This window comes from Oncorhynchus nerka, linkage group LG7 (genome assembly GCF_034236695.1).
Source record: "Oncorhynchus nerka isolate Pitt River linkage group LG7, Oner_Uvic_2.0, whole genome shotgun sequence".
Taxonomy (NCBI): Eukaryota; Metazoa; Chordata; class Actinopteri; order Salmoniformes; family Salmonidae; genus Oncorhynchus; species Oncorhynchus nerka.
In genome coordinates this window covers 78,842,887-78,855,588 of record NC_088402.1, presented here as the reverse complement: position 1 = coordinate 78,855,588, position 12,702 = coordinate 78,842,887, and the positions used below count along the sequence as shown (strand labels likewise).

The following is a 12,702-nucleotide window of genomic DNA, read 5'->3' as shown; positions in this document are numbered from 1 at the left end:
CCAGTACAGAGGATGGTTTCATTGGGTAGAATAGAACACAACACTATCTATTTTAGTCAATTCCCAGATTGCCCAGTAGGCTGCCGTTTAGGCTTTATGCGATTTGAGAATTAGGCCTAGTCGAAAGCTTAATTTTGTCACATTCTATTCGTTTTCATATTTGAAGTTATGAAGAGTTTCACGTTTCAGCGTGAGTGAAATGTGAGCCTGGATCACAAGACGATGTCTGATTGGCTGTGGAATGGCTAACTCCATTTTGGAAACAGCTGTTTGAAGACCTAACCTTCCCTCATTGTTTCGGGAGGTTGCCAGAGAAACATTCCCGCTTTATGAGACTTCATCGCTGTAAGATTTACATTACGTGTGGCAGAAGGGCCCGGAAACTGAATTGGTGTTTGATCCGATTGTATCAAGTGGATAATTAAGGCTACAGAATCAAGGTTAGTCATTTGTCTTTTTGTTACACTATAACAATGTTTATGTGAAAATGACTGTTGCCGCGCAACCTCGGCGGATGCACATTTGGTTACGAGGGATTTGTTCTGATTTTGATGCAGGTCGTGTGTTCGTCAAACTTGCCAACATTAGGCACTTGAGTGACGTTTTATTCTGTTATTTACTCAGTGGAATGCCTATCTATACTTGAACAATGTAGGTGGTCTCGTCTGGTGGAATATAGGCTACTGCCTGTCCTCTATTCTGGGCGATTTGAATGTGAAATTGGGACAAATTGGACTACAATATTTTAACACCATCTTCCACGTTTTATTCAACCTTTTCAGTTTTGCGTATCAACAGATAGCCCTAGACAAGTTCAGCTAATTATCTCACCTATCAGAACAAATAAACTGATCTTACCAAATACTCAAATTTGAAAGAAAAAAAAATCACATTTTCTTATGCCTTTTACAATGGTCTTGACAGAGGGCTTTCAACAAATACCCTTTAACTTAATTGTTGAAGGTCAGTAAGGATAGCTGTAGTCTGTAGGATAGGTGTAGGCTAGGGGTGTAGGCTATAGGCTAGGTGTAGGCTATAGCAGTTGTTCCCCAACTTTTTATAGTCCTGTACCCCCTTCAAACATTCAACCTTCAGCTGCGTACCAACTCACCAGGGTCACCGCACTCTCAAATGTTGTTTATTGCCATCATTTTAAGCCTGCCACACACACACACACTATACATTTATTAAACATAAGAATGAGTGTGAGTTTGTGTCACAACCCGGCTCATGGGAAGTGACAAAGAGATCTTAGAGGACTAGGGCACAAATAATAATAATAATAATCAATTTTGCTCTTTATTTTACCATCTTACATGTAAATCCTTATTTGTTCATTGAACATTGTGAATAACTCACCAGAGGTTAATGAGAATGGTGTGCTTGAAAGGATGCACATAACTCAGCAATGTTGGGCTGTATTGGAGAGAGTATTGACACGTTTTTGGGCATATCCACACAGTCTGTGCCTGTATTTTAGTTTTCATGCTAGTAAGGGCCGAGAATCCACTCTCACACTGGTACGTGGTTGCAAAAGGCATCAGTGTCTTAACAGTGCAAATTGCCAATGCAGGATACTCTGAGCGCAGGCCAATCCAGAAATCTGGCAGTGGCTTCTGATTAAATACAATTGTCACAGAACCGCTTGTTGCAATTTAGATGAGGCTCTCTTGTTCAGATATCAGTAAGTGGACTGGAGGTGGGGCATGAAAGGGATAACGAATCCAGTTGTTTGTTCCGTCCGTTTCGGAAAAGTACCTGCGTAATTGTGCACCCATCTCACTCAGGTGCTTTGCTCTATCACATTTGACATTGTCCGTAAGCTTGAGTTCATTTGCACACACAAAATCATAGAATGATGGAAAGACCTGTGTGTTCTTGTTAATGCAGACAGAAAAGATCTCCAACTTCTTAATCATAGCCTCAAGTCTGTCCTGCACATTGAATATAGTTGTGGAGAGTCCATGTAATCCTAGATTCAGATCATTAAGGTGAGAAAAAACATCCAGATAGGCCAGTCATGTGAGAAACTCATCATCGTGTGTAACGGATGTGAAACAGCTAGCTTAGTTAGCGGTTGTGCGAGCTAAATAGCGTTTCAATCGATGACGTCACTTGCTCTGAGACCTTGAAGTAGTAGTTCCCCTTGCTCTGCAAGGGCCGCGGCTTTTGTGGAGTGATGGGTAACGATGCTTCGTGGGTGACTGTTGTTGATGTGTGCAGAGGGTCCCTGGTTCGAGCCCGGGTATGGGCGAGGGGACGGTTTAAAGTTATACTGTTACACATGCAAGCGGTCAGACAAGTAAAAATTATGGTCAGTAAAGAACTTTAGGCTCGTCTCTCAATTAAAAAAAACATGTCAATACTTTTCCCCTTGATAACCAGCGTCACAGCGTTACATGGTCGCGGCCCATGTCATTGCATAATGCAGAAGTTACACGAGAGTTCAGGGGCCTTGCTTTAACAAAGTTAACCATTTTCCCTGTAGTATCCAAAACATCTTTCAAGCTATCAGGCATTCGCTTGGCAGCAAGAGCCTCTCAGTAGATGCTGCAGTGTACCCAAATTGCATCAGGAGCAACTGCTTGCAGGCGTATTACCACTCCACTCCACGTATTACCACTCCATGTCTCCCTGCCATGGCTTTTGCGCCATCAGTTCAGATGCCAACACATCTTAACCACCAAAGTCCTTTTGACGTCACAAAGCTGTCCGTCCAGTACTTTATCCTCTCCTGTTGTCCTGGATTCCAGTGGTTTGCAGAAGAGGATGTCTTCCTTAATTGACCCCCCATAAACGTAACAGACATATACCAGGAGCCTTGCCAGGCCCGCCACGTCTGTTGACTCATCCAGCTGTAATGCATAGACTTCACTGGCTTGTATGCGAAGCAGTAATTGTTTCAAAACATCTCCTGTCTTGGGACAGTGTTGTTTGAGGAAGGCATTGTCTGTATAGTTTTTTTGGCCGTTTCCCCCAGCATGGTCTCAGCCATATCTGCTGCAGCAGGAAGAATTAAGTCCTCCACAATAGTATGGGGCTTGCCTCTCTAGCCACTAGGTAGCTCACCATATACGACACTTCTAGCCCCTTCTTATTAATGGTATCTGTTGCTTTTGTCTTACTACTCGAAAGTAGTCTTTATTCTCGTTCAAAAAACTCCCATGGCTTATCTTTCAAATTGTCATGTTTCTAAATGTCTGCGCAAGAGTGAAGGTTTCCCGTGGAGAGTAATGGTTAATGTGATTGGATGTTACTTATTTGACTAGGCTACCTGTATTTGACGTTATTTCGCTGAACACTAGATGGCTTAATTACATTTTTGCCAGTGAAATGAGGCTACTCGGGGAGGAAAAAAAACAACCAAATGTATAGCCCCATTGGAAAATATACATTTTTAAATATGAATCACATTTTTATTTGGCGTACCCCCAACGACATTGCGCTTACCCTACTTGTACCTCAGTTTGGGAATACCTGCTTTAGTGCAAACTGTAACTTAACAGAAAATTTGAGTTCAGGTAGTCCTCATCGGTTTGGTTTCTAGTGTATACACCCCTCGACATGTTTCTGATGGTCCTGTAGGGATACTATGTGTATTTTCAGGGTTTTGTTCAAGACCGGCAGCACAAACACCTGACAAACAATACCATTAACTGAATCAGTTGATATGACCTTGCACATAGGCCTGCACACACCTGTAGGACCAGGGTCGAAAAACACAACATTTTTTTATCATACAGATAGTTATTTAAAGGTGCACTATGTAGAAATCGCTCTGCCATTTCCTGGCTGCTAAAATTCTAATAGTGCACCTAACTTCAGTTTGACAAAACAAGCAAGTAAAGTAGAGAATCATTGTACCATCTAAGCCGCTGTGAATTGTATTTTCAATAACCAAAAATATTGTATTTTCAGCTGTTTGAAGCTGGTGCACAACACTGAAACTAAAAGATGGGGGGAAAAAATACCAAACAAGTTACATATTGCATCTTCAAGGCTTCATGGATCAACAATAATGAGGTCATGTACTGTATATCTGCAGTGCAGCAGTGCAGCAGTGGCACTACCAGCATCACTCTCCTCTTCCTCCAACTTTCCCTTTAGCTAATGGATGTCTGCTGTTGTGTTGATAGTGGCCAATAACATTATAAGCAATGGAAAAATTAAGATTGAATACAGTATTCTGGACGAGTGTGAAATGTATGTTTTGTTGGGGATAAGGGTCAGTTGTAAGGGTTAGTTGTGTATGGTTGTTTTGTCATCTTGTATTTATTACTTTCTTCCCTCAGGAAGTACATTTTTTTGTGTCTGGTCCCAGATCTGGTTGGTCTATCTTGTCAACTCCTACTGATGTGTTGTGCCACTGACTCTACAGTTGTCATACTATTACATTTGTCTTTTAGTAGATGCGCTTATCCAGAGCAACTTACAGGAGCAGTTAGGGTTAAGTGCCTTGCTCAAGGGCACATCAACAGATTTCTCACCTAGTCGGCATGGGGATTCAAACCAGCGACCATTGGCCAGCTACCTGCCACCAATTAAGAGTATTCAGTAGGGATGCATGATATATCGGTGAGCATATCAGAATCGGCCGATATTAGCTAAAAATGCCAACATCTGCATCGGCCCGATATCTAGCCTAACGACGATATGCAAAACCGATGTCAAAGCTGACGTGCATACCTATATAACGTAGGTAGATGACGTAATGACGCCACGAAAACACAGCGCTACACATAACAGAAAAATACTAAGCGCACACTTCCAACAACTAGTTAAAGTCGAGCAGTCATTTGAAAGTAAGAACATTTCAGCGATGCAACTCAAAGGCAAAACCCGTTAATGCCAAGATAATGGAATTTATTGCCCTTGACAATCAACCGTCCTCTGTTGTGGATAACGTTGGCTTTCGCCGACTGGTCGAGCCCCAGTACACATTCTTTTTCAGATGTTGCCCTACTGTAGTTACAGTATTGTTGAAACGTACATATATGAGCTTCACTGCTATTAGCTTCACAACTGACATTTGGACCTGACCGCACAGTGGGTCGATTTTTATTTGATTTATTTCACCTTTATTTAACCAGGTAGGCAAGTTGAGAACAAGTTTTCATTTACAATTGCGACCTGGCAATTGGGTTGATGAGGATTTCATATGGAGGAAAGCCGTATTGCATGCTCAAGAATGTGCTGGTTCTCATACCCCTGCTGAACGTTTGAAACTTGGCAACAAACTTGGCAACATGAAAACACTTTTTGCGCCATTCAAAAAACTTGCGAAATTAGCTTATCAACTGCGTCTGCAGCAGGCGTGATACCCTCTGTCATGGCATTGAAACGGCTGCTCAACAAAACTGCCAATACAGACTGTGGGGTTAAATTTACAACATTACTTGAGGCTGTGAACAAGCGATTTGTGGCATTCTCTCTGAGTCTCTTTACAGTGTCGCCACCATGCTCGGTGCAAGGACCGCTACTTTTACGCAGACAAGAAACAGGGTTTACATGAAATGTTACATACACAGCTGGACACGGCAGGGTAGCCTAGTGGTTAGAGCTTTGGACTAGTAACCGGAAGTTTGCAAGTTCAAAACCTGACCTGACAAGGTACAAATCTGTTGTTCTGCCCCTGAACAGGCAGTTAACCCACAGTTCCTAGGCCATCATTGAAAATAAGAATTTGTTCTTAACTGACTTGCCTAGTTAAAGGTAAATATAAAATAAAAACACAGCTGGACAAGATGGAAACGGACACAGTGACAGTGCGCACCGAGGAAGAGAGGCCATGGACAGACAGCTGAAACTTCGCTGCTTGACATGTATAAGGAAATCCTGGTTGAGAATTAAATGACTGAACAAATTAACAATGTAACGGCACAGCAATTAAGTGAAAAAGATTTTGATTATGTTTTACTGGTAATGGGGACATGTCTGCTAAATGACTTAAATGTAATGTAAATGATGTAAATGCCATCAAAATAACGTGTGTGTGTGTGTGTGACTTATCTAGGCAAGTAATTTAAGAACAACTTCTTATTTACAATGACTGCCAGACCCGGACGGCGCTGGACCAATTGTGCACTGCCCTATGGGACTCCCAATCACGGCCGGATGTGAGAGAGCCTGGATTCAAACCAGGGACTGTAGTGACGCCTCTTGCACTAAGATTCAGTGCCTTAGACCGCTGTTTGTTAACTATTTAACTGTACTAGAATGCTTAAAAGGCCGCTAAAATTTTGAATATTGGATATCGGTATTGGCCAAAAATGTCATGTCAGTGCATCCCTAGTATTCAGGACTATCTTTCTTACACAATACAAAATATGTTACTGGACGGAGAGAAGCGATCCAGAACTATAAGCATAGTGCCCACAGACTTCAGTCTAAAATGTGTAAAGCATTTGGTTGCTCTATATCAAATCCAAATCAAATGTATTTATATAGCCCTTCGTACATCAGCTGATATATCAAAGTGCTGTACAGAAACCCAGCCTAATACCCCAAACAGCAAGCAATGCAGGTGTAGAAGCATGGTGGCTAGGAAAAACTCCCTAGAAAAGCCAAAACCTAGGAAGAAACCTAGAGAGGAACCAGGCTATGTGGGGTGGCCAGTCCTCTTCTGGCTGTGCCGGGTGGAGATTATAACAGAACATTTATGTTCAAATGTTCATAAATGACCAGCATGGGCAAATAATAATAATCATCGGCAGAACAGTTGAAACTGGAGCAGCAGCACGGCCAGGTGGACTGGGGACAGAAAGGAGTCATGTCAGGTAGTCCTGAGGCATGGTCCTAGGGCTCAGTCCTCCGAGAGAGCGAGAGCGAATTAGAGAGAGCATACTTAAATTCAGATATAACAAACTGACCCTAGCCCCCCGACAAACTACTGCAGCATAAATACTGGAGGCTGGAGGCAATCTCCAATCTATAGAAATATCCAGCATGTGTGTATAACTATTAATGGGCATTATATTTTAGTCTTCTACTCCCTCTCTAATTATGGGAGATGTGTTTACACATTTGCAGGCTGTGTTTTTGTCAGTAGTCACCTACTCAGTACTCCACTGACCTCTAACCATGTTCCATGCTCTGTAGTTAGACTAGGCTATAGGACATTTGATGTTTAGCTCCATCACTGGCTGGGAAAGAGTTAAGTACCACAACCACCCTTTCTTTCTTGTGACCAAGTGACTGTCAGGAAGAAAAGTAGTACTTATGCACAATTATATTATAGACACGCAGGCATACACACTCATCTATAGACCATAGATTTCTTTTTATTAGTTTTGATCCGAATTAACTCCTTGTCTTTCATTTGTCGTGCGCCATATGACTTTCATATTACCCTTCACTTTGGCTTTTTAGTAAGTCAAGATGTTTATTGGTTTAGCAAAATAACTGTGTGGGCTTAGTCATTAAGGACATGTAAAAGAATGAGGGATAAGTGGGTATGATTGAGTCCCTCTTAGAATAACGTTAATGATCAATGTTAATATCGCAATGACATGTGTGGGTAACCAACTAGCAACGCAGATTTAATTGCTCCATAATTTAAATTTACTACATTCAGGGTTGGGGAGTAACTGTCACGGTCGTTTGTAGAATTAACGGACCAAGGCGCAGGGTACGTTGAGTTCCACACAATTTATTAAAGAAGTGAAACTTTAGCAAAGACAAAACAATAAACCAACAACGAACGAACCGTGACTACACCACTAACTCAAAACATAAACACTATCCCATAACCCACAGATGGAAAAATGCTACGTAAGTATGATCCACAATTAGAGACAACGATAGCCAGCTGCCTCTAGTTGGGAATCATACCGAAACCAACATAGAAAATAAAAACTAGACTAACCTCCCCAGTCACGCACTGACCTATTCCACCATAGAAAATAAAGGCTCTCTGATCAGGACGTGACAGTAACAAGTGCATGTTATCAGTTACATAAAATCAGATTACAAAAAACAAACTAATCAGTTACGTTTAGGTTTGGAAACGATCTGTTCAATTTCCGTACGTTTTCCATGGGAAGTTAAGACCGGGTATTTTGGGAATATTGCTTAAATTCATCAAAAAAGTTAGCTTATAACGGTGAACCTTTGTGGGATACACAAGGCAATTCTAGGTCTTGTGGCATATTTTGGTTAAACTATCCCCAATTCAATGGAATTGTAACCCTCTGCATGCATAGTGCATTCTTCCATCACATGTACAGCTGATTCTCAAGATCTTGCACACTAATGAGATGCTGTTGATCCCACACAACTACACGGTCTGAGCCAAGGACTACAAGTTTTGATGATAATACTGGGTGGCGTGAATACATTTTATATGGCATACATGCAATTTATTTTTATTTTTTTAACTAGTAAATAGTAGCCTACAGAAAAGTGTGTTTTACATAATTTGTGTTTTACATAATTTCTAACTTAACAATTTCTGCTAGTTAGTTTTTGCTACCGTGTGGGTTTTAGCTTGCTTGTGCCTGCTAACTGAGGAGTGTTAATTTAAATGTTTCCTAACATGTTTCATTTTTAAAACATTTATCTTACAAAGGAGTTGTTTAATCTAAGTTATTAACTATTTATCTGTACATGAAATTGTATTAGTTTTTTTAAATTCATTTTTTTCTAAACTTTACAGGAAAATGCCACTGGCACTATCTGATGTGTGGAGACATTTCATTGCAGCTAATGTAGAAAGAAAAGCTGTGTGCATTTGCAAATACTGTGTCAAAAAAAAAAAAAAGACGAATGATGAATTGGACACCTTATCGATAGCAACAGCTCATGGTCCTCCTGGAATCAGAAGTGTTTTTGACTCAAAGGAGGACCGTAGTCAGATGTGCTGATGAATGTCTTGCTCGAGCTGTGTCTGCAACTGGTTCACCTCTGATGTTAACAGGCAATGTGTATTGGAAGACATTTCTAAATGTTCTTCGCCCAGCATACACCCCTCCAACCAGACATGCTTTATCTACTCATTTGCTGGATGCAGAGTTCAACAGAGTTCAAGTGAAGGTCAAGCAAATCATAGAGAAAGCAGACAGTATTGCAATAATCTCTGATGGGTGGTTGAATGTTTGTGGGAATGGAATAATTAACTACATCTCCACCCCTCAACCAGTATTCTACAAGAGCACAGACACAAAGGACAACACACACGGTTCTCTACATTGCAGACTACTGTGTCTCGCCACCTTGGCCTGGATGAGGGCAAGGTTCTTGGCAGTTAATGACCTTGGACCACAGAAGGTATTTGCACTGATGACAGACAATGATGTGAACATGAAGGCTGCTTGGTCTAAAGTGGAGGAGTCCTACCCTCACATCACACCCATTGGCTGTGCTGCTCGTGCATTGAATCTGCTCCTCAAGGACATCATGGCACTGAAAACAATGGATACTCTACAAGAGAGCCAAGGGAATGGTTAGTTATGTTAGGTAAGGGTCATCAAGTTATAGCAGCAATCTACCTCACTGAGCAAAGTGAGAAGAATAAGATCACCACATTGAAGCTGCCCAGCAACACCCGTTGGGGTGGTGTTGTCATCATGTTTGACAGTCTCCTGGAAAGGAGTCTCTCCAAGAAATGGCCATATCACAGTCTGCTGATATGGACAGCCCCATCAAGAGTATCCTCCTGGGTGATGTATTTTGGGAGAGAATGGTAAGCAACCTGAAACTCCTGAAAGCTATAGCATTAGCCATTGCTCGGATTGAGGGAGACAAAGCCATCCTGTCTGATGTTCAGACTCTGCTTGCAGATGTAAGAGAAGAAATCTGTACTGCCCTGCCCACTTCACTGTTGCTCCAAGCAGAGGAAACTGCCATTCTGAAATGCATCAAAAAGCGTGAAGACTTCTGCCTGAAGCCCCTCCACGCTGCAGCGTACATGTTGGACCCCAAGTATGCTGGTAAGAGCATCCTGTCTGGTGCAGAGATCAACAAGTCCTATGGTGGCATCACTACTGTGTCTCGCCACCTTGGCCTGGATGAGGGCAAGGTTCTTGGCAGTCTGGTGAAGTACACTTCAAGTAAGGGCTTTGGGATGGAGATGAAATATGGCAGTCATGCCAACATATCTCATCTGCCACCTGGTGGAAGGGACTTTGTGGATCTGAGGATCTTTCCCTGTTGCCTCCATCATCCTCCAAATCCCACCAACATCAGCCGCCTCGGAACGCAACTGGTCCGGGAACACACAACAAAGCACGCAATAGGCTGACCAATACAAGGGTTGAAAAATTGGTGGCCATCTGAGCAAATTTGAGTCTTTTTGAGCCTGACAATGAGCCATCCTCAAGGTTGGAAAGTGACAGTGAAGATGAGGCCTCAGAGTCTGATGTTCAAGAGGTGGACATTGAGAAGGTCCAGGGAGAAGACATGGAAGCCTGAGAGAAAGACAACCAAAGCTTTAGTTTCTAGACTTTAGTTTCTATCATTTTGCAGATGTATGTTGAAAATGTTTTTAGGAGATGCAATGGATATATTCCCTTTTTGTTGTTCAGTGAAATCATTCCATGTGAAGAGTCGACTCATTTAATTCAAGTTCAATATGTAACTAAATTGTTTTTATTTCTATTGGAAGGATTTAATCATTTGTCTACTTATGATAAGGTAAAAGGTTTATGTCTCTGTCTCCATTTAATATGGTAAATATATCCAATGCAAAAACATAAATGGTATTAATTGCATATATTCCCGTTAATTCCCACGGAAAGTTTCCACCCCTGAATATTCCCCAAAATGTGCAAACCTAGTTACCATAACAAATATTGTCAGATGCTTTTGAAAAACTAAACTACTTCTTAGATTACTTTTAAATTCAGAGAAGGTATTTGTGAAAAAATAGACACTTTTTGGTTTTCTCAATGACGTTTAAATTTGTTCCACCTGAGTGAGTCTGACCACAAGTCGTTGATGACACACCAAATGTGTTTGATGGATCCTTTTTTGTCTTCTTCTGGGTTATAATTATCTTATTGTTGTTAAGACTCTTGTGAGGATCCAGAAGATCAGGTTATAGTGGATCAGCTCTACAGAGCTCTCTCTCCTGCAGAGGGGAAGAGGGATGGATGTGGGGGTTTTATGACATCGCATGTCGATCATAAACCATAGGTAGCAGAAGATTCCTTTAGGGGCCTAGTTTGGGTGACTGGAATGTCTTTGTCTTATGAAGTTTTCCGCCTAAACTACATCATCAAACCATGGACACTGGGACAATATATTTCAACATTTAAATATTGGGAATGATGAGAGATGGAATGTGGAAAATATGTCTATTTTGTGATGTCATTAAAAGGTGCGTGAAGATGTTATGAGAATTTTGCTTGAGTTGTCATACGGTGTATATCATGTTTATATACATTACGTTGTGTGGAAAATATCCAGGATAAAGATGTTTTTGTGATGATACGATTGTGTTTTAGTTCACTAATGAGATCATAGTAAATTGATACCTTACTTCGTAACTAGCCACACACCAGGTAACCCAGAGAGCTTGTCAGCCTGATGTAAACGCCCACTTTTTACCCGAGGGTATAAAGCATTTGAGTTGAGAATTAACATATCAGACTAAAATGGGCTGCAGCGTGGGCTAAGAAAGATGTGACCCCCAAAACGCAACACGAGGTTGAAGACAAGAACCTCTTAACAATCATTGCTACGGTTGAGTAGCAGTATCTAAGAAGGTGAATTTAAGTAGGACCATCCAGTTATTCTCCTCAAATCATCGTGTCCTACACTGCTTTCATCACCACTCTGGGATCATCGACATGGCTGGTTAGCTGTCCTCTGGAGACTCCTCTTCCAGAACGAGTGCCAGTACACAGACAACTAAGGACATTGTGCCCTCTTGTGGACAATCAGAGACTTACACCTGAGAATGAAAGACAAGGCCATCAGAGGGCCCAACAGAGATACACCAGGAAGACCTTCAACGTGTAAATACATCATTACATTACTTCTTACCCAAAGGAACGGCAGTTCGGGGCAAGGTATTAGTGCTAAACTAAGCGTAGTTTTTCTCTCTTGCTCTCTTTAAATCTCCATCTTGTGTAACAAGTGTCATTGTGTTTGTCCGCTAGGGATTTATTGTTTTAAGTTAATTCTGGAGGCGGTAACTCGTTAAATAAACTTTTCCCGTGGTGCCCTAAATTCCTAATAAGTTAATTGTTACATGACTAATTTAATAGTGTAATAATTAAACATAGTAGGTAATTATTCAATTAATAACAGTCATCACAATGATAGTCAATTAAAATGGTCAAAAATAAACAGCTTCTTAGCAAAGCGCAATTTCTCAAAGAAGAATTTTGCTAGGGCTGTCTGGGATTGGTTTGAGTAAAACAATATAAAAAAGTGTCTGTTATTGGCAGAGGTTTGGAAATTCTTATTGGTCTATTAACCAATTCATCCGGCAGGCCAAGCTCCATTCCACCAAAACAGGCTGACATTTCAGGCAGTGTTTTCCAACGGCTCTTATCGCATATCATAATTTTCACAATTTCACCATAGTATTCCTTCCTCAGTGTGTAAATATATACTTTATAAAACACAGGAAAAAAACACGTTTTGGCCTGCACTGGGCCTTTAAGGGGAAGGTAATCCAAAAGTTACGTTACTGATTATTTTGAACAGGTAATTAGTAATCGTAACCGATTTAATTTAGTAAGTAATTTACCAACCCTG

The 12,702-nt window shown here is 41.1% G+C and overlaps 1 protein-coding gene across 3 annotated transcripts in view; it reads left to right on the top strand.

The window, feature by feature from the left end:
• Positions 1–138: 138 nt before the first annotated feature.
• The window catches only part of LOC115132461 (cAMP-dependent protein kinase inhibitor gamma-like), a 60,076-nt gene continuing 47,512 nt past the window's right edge, over positions 139–12,702 (top strand). For 2 of the 3 annotated variants that reach the window (XM_029665138.2, XM_029665139.2), the window contains exon 1: positions 139–440. The gene's annotated coding sequence lies outside the window, so the exon portion shown is untranslated. The remainder of the gene's footprint in view (positions 441–12,702) is intronic. The other variant, XM_029665141.2, reaches the window with a different exon arrangement.